The 8,175-nt window shown below is 40.2% G+C and overlaps 1 long non-coding RNA gene across 1 annotated transcript in view; it reads right to left on the minus strand.

The window, feature by feature from the left end:
* The window catches only part of LOC127469831 (uncharacterized), a 54,255-nt gene extending 46,299 nt beyond the window's left edge, over nt 1–7,956 (minus strand). Inside the window, exon 1 of the long non-coding RNA XR_007904095.1 lies at nt 7,807–7,956. This is a non-coding gene — a long non-coding RNA (uncharacterized LOC127469831). The remainder of the gene's footprint in view (nt 1–7,806) is intronic.
* Between the last annotated feature and the right edge of the window lie 219 nt (nt 7,957–8,175).

Below are 8,175 nucleotides of genomic sequence, written 5' to 3' on the forward strand. Positions count from 1 at the left end.
TAAAACCCTTCCAGGATAGTTTGGATTTACAGGAGGAGAGAAAGTAGTCTCAAGACCAGTAATGGTGGGGCATTTGGGATCCTTCAACTCTAACCTATACTCAGAGCTTCTCTGTGCCCTAAAGACATTCTGTGCCCTAACCATTCTGGCCTCCTGCCATTGTCAGTATAATTGTTCATACACTTATCCCTGTTAATAGATAATCACCAACTAGAATCTCTTAACAGGAACATCATTATTTCCCGGAAACTGTAAAAAGTAGCTCTCTGACCCTGGATCCTCTTGAGATGTTTCACCTGCTTTTTTTTGTATTTTTAGGTAAAAACTATAGACGCTCATTCATTTTATTTTTAATATCGGAAAATACACGTGTCTTTATTACAATTTTATAATTGGCCACCTCTTCAGTTAAAATTTTAGAAGCATTTAATGTTTGACAACAGACTGTTGTCAAAAATACAGCTACGATACAATTTTTATCAGCTTTTGCCCATCACTTCATGTAAAGTGGAGCAGAATTCAAACTTGTTGTAGCTTTTATGTACGATCTCAGTGTTTTAGCTCTGTAGTGATTTTAGCTGCTGCACTTCACAAAAAAGGACGTATCTCTATTTTGTTTCATATGTGGTATTCGGAAATCCCTTAGCACTGAGCCTTTGGACAGTTCTGTCACTGTTCTGGTAAAGCTCCGTGACCTGCACACCTGTTTTTGAAGCTTAACAGATCAGTATGTCGGAACTTAAGCTTCATCCGAAGTGCATTTTTTCCTGTCAAGATCCTTTCAAAGGCACAGTGCCCCCATCAGGGTCATCTTTTCTCCTGCTCTTGCAAAAGCTATGAAGCATCCCCCCATCAGTGATGCCTTTCAGCCTTTCTCCTTTCTAGATAAAAGAAGTCCTGGAAACAGTCATCCACTGACTTTCTTCAGTACTTCAGCTAGCTCAGTGGTGTTTAAACCTTGTATCTCAGCATTTCCAGTTCCCTGAATTAAGGGTTTTCATGCTATCTTCCAAAGTAACAAGAAGGGAAACCTAAGGTATGAGTCAGCTCTGGACTCTAAGTAACAGATGTTGTCTAGAGCAACTGAAGCACTTTCAGTCATGCATTTTTCTGTCCCCCTGGACTACTTCTACCTTTTCTTTTGGTCAAGTATTTATCTATAACCTTCTTGAATCCTTTCTGACAGTACTAACAAATAGCATCTCAGGGAGCTTTTTCTTCCCCGAACTCTCATGTGTCCTCTGCCTCATAGTTTTTCTAGCACTCTCCACATTCCTATCTCAGTGTTCTCTTCTCCATGATTCCTATTCCCTAACCAACCCCACAGTCAGTAGCCAATAGGGCTGTCTCCCAAGGAGAGCCTGGGATGGCATTTCCCAGCACCAACACTGTGGACAACACAAACCCAGACCACCCCATGAGTGGGAAAACTGAGGCACAGTTAGAGAGTGGTCCTGTTTCCAATCCAGTGATTTTTCCAGCTCTGAGCTGCGGGGTGGGTACCAGGTCCTGCCATCAGGTTTTCCTCAGCCCATCACCACCTAGTACCATCCTGTTTCTGTTCGAGGACAGGGATTTCTCTCAAAGTAAGTATCTCTGATAATTCTCTCTGTTCCCTTCACTGGACTGGATACCTAACTAAGGTAGGAATTCCCTGTAGGTGCAGCCAGGTTTTGCCATTAGCTTCTGACAAGTCTTTCCCTTACCACTCAGCTCCACAATTCACCTTGCTATAAGGCAGCAAGTATTTCCTCTTTTTCCATCATTCCAAAAGTTCAAAAACACCCAGCATAGCAGCTGGACCTGTTTGTTGACACCAGTTAGATGATCCTTGACCACCCTGCTACCAAAGCAACCATTCTGCCATTATTAGCACTGAGCAGTGAGGAGGCAACCCTGGTTAAACACTGAAAAACTAACATTGGGCTTTCAGAAACCACTCCTTAATGATCTTTCACAACCCTCCAGAAAAACCTCATTAGCAGCAGCAGAAACCCTGGAGCTGTGCAGAACACATCCAGCATGTGTCGAAGGAGACCATTAGTTTGTCTCCTGATGAAAGAGGCCCATGAGTCACAGTGTGGGAGTCACTTGGGGGCCAGCAGATATTTTGAGAATAGTGAGAAAGGACATTTAAACAATCTAAGTGGAAACCCAGCAGCAACAGGCAAGTCACAAAAGGGGTAGCTGTAGACATTCTGAACTGAGAACAAACAAACAGAGTGTCAAGTTTAATATTTTTCAGCTTTTGAGGCAGAATGCCAGTTTAAGTTAATTTGGAGGAAATATCAGCATGCAGTACAAAATGATCTCTGCTGTATGAGATCTCTTTACAGAGAAGAGTTCAGCACCTTTGGTATGAACTTGGCCAGAACAGACTCAAAGTTGTTCTCTTTCTCTTTTGCAAAAACAATGACTTTACTTTTCTAGTGAGCAAAGTTCAAGTAGAAGTTATTCTGCCCTCATCCCCTCAGTGCAAAACTAAAACATCCAAATGAACAGATGTCAAAATGTGCTCTGGATGTCGTAAATACTTTTTGAATTCTTCTGTTTTGGACCATATCCAACTAATGTAGCTAGAGATGCTGCACCAAAATCACACTTGAAGTTTTGACCTACGTGTCTTTTACATTTACATTCCTTGGCCACCCTTATTTTTAATGATGCTCAGAAACATTTAACAGATTCAGCTACTTGCATCTCTCCATTCTCACCGTCTACTTCTCTGTCAGTCAGCCTTCATCTTTTTCAGGGAACCAATTCTTGCAAAGTGCCAGGTGTGATCAGCTGACATTTAACTGAACAGAAATAGGGGCTGCTCAGCCTCCTGAAATATCTGCTCAGATCTTTTTAGGGCTTTCCAGATATACTGATCTATGATGTGGACTAATTGGAATTGAGACAAATCCTCACATTGATTTTGCTTGAGCTAAGCTGGAACAAGAACCAAATTCTTCAGAGAAGATGGCTATCCTGAGGTTTCTTGCTTCTAATTCTCCTATCAGACACATTTTTCCCAGTATCTGATTATTTTATTTATTTATTTATTTTTACATAAAAGCTGCCTTGTCCTCAGTCAAAAGAGTGACATTAAGGCTGAATATTGCACTGCCCAGTTTCAAGATTTTATAAGTCTCATAATCTGGTTTCTTATCATCGTAGCTAGCTTTCAAACAAGAGAAGAAAAAAACAATGCTTATGAAATCTAAATGCACAAAATGCTCCCAAAATTCAGCTGTAAGATATTCAAAGAGCATTTAGGACTGGTGATATTGGCTGACCTTCCTTAGCTGTTTCCTTGTGGAGTCTGTCTCCTGTAAATGAGGAACATTCCCATGGATTCACAGAAGTTATCCTCAGTCATTTGTAAAATGGTGTTCACCTCCCAAACTTGCCTATTTGCATATGCAGAAAGTGAAAGAAGAGGATTTGCATAATGGCAGCAGAATGCTAAATAAATTGCAGGTATGTATCTTAAATAGCCCATGCTCTCTTCATCCGAAGACTCAATGATCTTAGAGGTGTTTTCCAACCTAAACAATTCCATGATACTGTGATTCTGTGGTTCTGTGAAGTGACAGTACCGTTAAGGGAATGTCCTGTTTGTTGAAAGAAGTGGAGTCTGGGTTCATTTGCCTGACATGTCATCTTCTGCTTCTTTATAGAGTTTAGGATAGCTGCCTCCAACACAAAACTTCAGAGTACAGAATGATTTTTCTTTAAATGAAAGAAGAGACTGAAAAGAAAAATAGAAAAATTGAAATTCATAGAAGTAGTGTAAGGCCACCTTAGAAATATTTTGTCAGATGCACAGGAGGTCTGTGGCATATATTTAAGCAGAAAAAGGAAAAAACAGTGTACACTAATAGCAAAGTATATGAATATATATGTAAACATCTTCCAAAAACTAGACCAGACAGGGCTGGCAGAATTAATGAATAGAAATCACAGTTAGCACCAGGGGAAAGAAAAGTATTATGATCTAGGTGTTACTTACATGATGTTCTGAAAACAGCCATATCTAAGTATATGCTTAAGTGTTTCAGTAAAACAAGATTAAAACATTGCCACTGTCCAAAGAGACTCTGTAATTAGAATTGGACTCCCAGGATAGCACATAAGCACGAAAAATTCTCTACCTTTTCTTTTTGATCACATTTCTTAAAAAAAATTACTCAGAAGAGTTTCATTTACATGTCACAGACAACTTGATCTATATTCAGAAAGAACATTATGTTGTCCTCGGATGTCAAAATAATTTTGTCTCTTAACCTGAGTTTGGAGTCAGACATAAGGATGCAATGCATGTGGCTCCCATTAAAGTGTTAATCTGTAACACCTGCAGTTCACAGAAGTTGCTATACTTTAAATAAACCGAAACTTTTCTTTCCTATTCCACTGTTATGCAGTGCTTAGTTGCAAATTGTTTTTCTAACTTGACTTCTAATTTTGAAAAAAAATACAATTTAGACTTGCTACTGAGGAAGCTTAATTCAGTTTCCTGCTCCATCACAGATTCCCTGTGGGTCTTTCAGGAAGTCACACAGGTTGGCTTTTAAGAGATAGATTGGAACTTTGCTTCCCTTTGAAATATTTTGTAGTTCCGGCCTTAGGCTCTAAGACTGTCTATAATATGTATACAGTCATATAGACATACCATCCCCTTGGAAGTAGCTTGTAGTGGATTAAGATTTTTCTACCTACTAGCTCTTCATTATGGGTCTTCTCCTGTTTTGGTAGCCAACCTGCATTATGAGATTGTATGATTATTTATAGTCTGCCTCAGTACAAAATCAGCTAGTTTAGCCTGAATTGTTATTGGAGGTAGTCTGGGCTATTGTCACAGATCAGGGAGCTGAGGAAGAAATAATGCCTGGAAGATGATAAATTCAATAATAAACAGTAGAAAAAAGGATGGGGCAAATAACAGCTTGACCAGTTACACATCTACTTATGTACAGAGGACACCCCTGCCTTTAGACATAGTCATGATCCTCAGTACTGGGAAGGCATAAGCAGGATGAGGGTAGACAGGTTAGGATTATGGTACACCAGAACAAAGTACAAGCAAGTTGATATTTGGTCTGGAGAACACAAAGAAACACTTAGACAGCAGTACCAAGAAGGGACACAGCCAGAAGTTCAAATGTGTGCCAGGGAGAAGGATGGAAGAATATGGGGGCAGACCAAGCCAAAGAACATAGCAAGAAGATAGTCAAAAGCTGGAGAGATATGAGGAACAAGCATTTGCAATGATGAGAGGGCACCACAAGGATAAAAAACTGACAGTAGATGTTGGGCAAACAGGTGCTGGTTAAATGGGTTCATCCAACAGGTCAGAACATTTGCTTTGGGGAGGTTTTAGTCCCCTGGTAGCACAGCTACCACCAGGCACCTAGCACTTAATTGCTTCTGCAGGGTCCCGCAGAAGGGCAGCTCAGCATTATGGCAGTCAAACCTACATAAGCATCATGCTGGAAGAGCACTTCCTTTCGCAAGAATGAAATAAATTACTGGAGAAAAAAATCACTTCTACCAAGACTCTGAAAAACAAGGATTACATCTGAGAGATCCTCCTTGCATTATAAGCAGCTGACTCTCTTCCCAGGCTGCTCAGAAATACTTGGTAGATATATTCTACAATATATCTATTGTAGAATAAAAGAATAAAAATTCCACACATCCTTTGTGGGATTTTGTATCAACATATTAATTTTCAGTCAAAAGCAGCAACAAGTCCTCCAGAAGTGGGATCCATGTTAGTAAAGAAAACAATAGATACTTATTCTAATGCATTCTGCCTTAAATATTTTCAATGTCATAAACTCAATTTTGGGTGTATCTGAAATGCCTCTTACACATCACTGGCATTTCAATTTGTCCTTTCCCTCATCTCCAAAAGATAAGGTGTGTTTGGGTCACAGATTACAAGTAAATGTCCTGTTCCTGCTGACAAATCTGGTAGCAATGAGCCCTCATACTAGTAAGCTGTGTTTTCTTTAATGAGGTCCTTACACTAAGCATAGGGACTGCTTATTAAAAGTGCTTTTAATGAGGTCAATAGTACCACTCAGCATTTGGTTGACCTATGGGAAGGTAAGAAGAGTTCTAATGCTGCAATTTTAGCAGATCTCTTGGTACTTATCAGAAGTGTTATGAAACCTGGTGTCTTACTTTATTCTGCAGCTCCCAAAGGTTTGTGACTATTTGGAATTCTAATCTGTGTTAAAAAGAAAGCAGTTATGGTAACGACAGAACTAATGATGACTGGTTTTCTACTTACTTACATCCTACATTTGTTCATCTTTCTGCCTGCCCCTACCACAATTATCTCAGCTACTCCTCTGCCCACCCCAAACTCCCTCCCATGTGACCTCACTTCAGGTCTGTAACTGTGGTTATTTCAGCCCATGATGAAGTCTCTTGTGCTTGCACCAAAGCTTTTGCCTCAGTGATAGTATTAATTTGATGCTTGCTTTTTTTTACAGCTGCCAAAACTTGTCAGAAGTGAAACTTGTCAGACCTTTGTAACTTCAAGATACTTTGCCCTTTTGCTGACTCTGGTAAGATCAGCAGCTTGTTCAAGGCAGTGAGGCAAGCAAAGAGACTGATGGAAGCAGATTTCAGTCACACTTTCTTAAAAACCCAACTCTCTAATGAGTCATTATGGCCAACAAAGAATGCTCACATGATCCCTAAACTTAAAAATTAAGTTTCCAAAAAAGGCATCTCAAACCTGATTCATAACGTTTAATGATTCTGTGGACGAGATTCATTACATATTTCATCTGCAAATCTACATAAGCTATATGTCTTTGTGGCCTATTCTAGCCTCTGAGATAGCTAGCTTTCTGCTGGCACATGTCTTTTTTGGAGAGATGTGATTGATGTCAGGAAGTTAATTCGTTAACTTTTTTCAAAATAATTTGTTTCAAAATTATTTTCTGAAACCTCAGGGAAGAGAAAGCACCTTTTCCTCTCCAATCCCATAAGCTGTACAGTGCATAAAGGCTACTGCTCCCTAACTGTGCGATGAAAACTGCAATGCAATTTTACTCCTCTCAACAGAAGGTAAAATAAAATAGGTTTTCCACCATGGAATTACCCTTATTCTAAAGGTTTTAATCTTCTGAGTTTAAAGATGTTCTCCGTGGCTCCCTCTGTTATATTCAGCAGCGTGCATTGATGTTCAGTTTTGCTCTCCCTGTCATTTCGGTTTACGCATTAGTACTTGCATTTGAAACGAAGAAATCCCTGGGAAACTCCCCCCGGAAAGGCAGCTGACTTTTCCCACAGATACAGCTAGTGCCATGTTACTCATTACCCTGACTGCCTCTAAACATGCTGTTGTGCATCTGAGAAGGGGGGCACAGCAGCTCATCCTGCCCTGGAGGGTATTCGAGTCGATGCCAGGGGCTATCTGAACAAGAAACAAAGAATGCAAGTGCTTTATAACCACCCCCCTGGGACAGCAGGAATGTGAGCCAAAGCACTTTGCTACCACTGGAAGAAAAACGTCCCTTAGTGCTGCCTTCACGACTGCCGGCACTGCAAACCAGCTGATAGCTGTGTGAGATCAGCCCCAGGAAAATAGCAAGTCTTGGTTAGGGCTCCTCCCCTGCCCAAAGAAAACAGTGACTCTGTCAATGCAGAGTCCTGCCAAGTACATACCAGCCAGAAAACAGAAACACTGGATTCTCCTGTGTCTGTGAAATCAGTCAGTCTGAGTCTCATATGCAAACTCTATCTAACTCCATCTGTCACTCCTGCAAATCAAAAAGACACACACTAAAATGGTGCGGTTACCTTATAAATCCTGCTTTGCTCTTTACACCTTTTGAGTTGATGTGGGTTCTTGGAGTCTTTGGGGTATGCTGACATCATCTTTTCCAGCTTTTCTCCACAAAACAAAATGATGAGAAACTCTGTGTTTGCCAGTAACACTGGAGGGGCTGCCAAGGTTTCTGGTCTGGATTGGCACAGTGGACAGCTGAGCTTCTCCTGCCATTTATAGGCACAGACCTGTTGACTAAAAAAAGAACATCAAAAGTCAGAAGCAGGAAGAAGAGTCCATGACTTTTCCAAAGTATTTCTGCAAAAATAAAAGAAAATTAAAAAGAATAATTTTGCTGAAAAGCTTATAATAGGCATATTACTCTTTGATTTTCATGTTCT

The sequence above is a fragment of the Manacus candei genome, unplaced genomic scaffold (genome assembly GCF_025592945.1).
Source record: "Manacus candei isolate 608988 ecotype Guabito, Panama unplaced genomic scaffold, ASM2559294v1 h1tg000018l, whole genome shotgun sequence".
NCBI lineage: Eukaryota > Metazoa > Chordata > Aves > Passeriformes > Pipridae > Manacus > Manacus candei.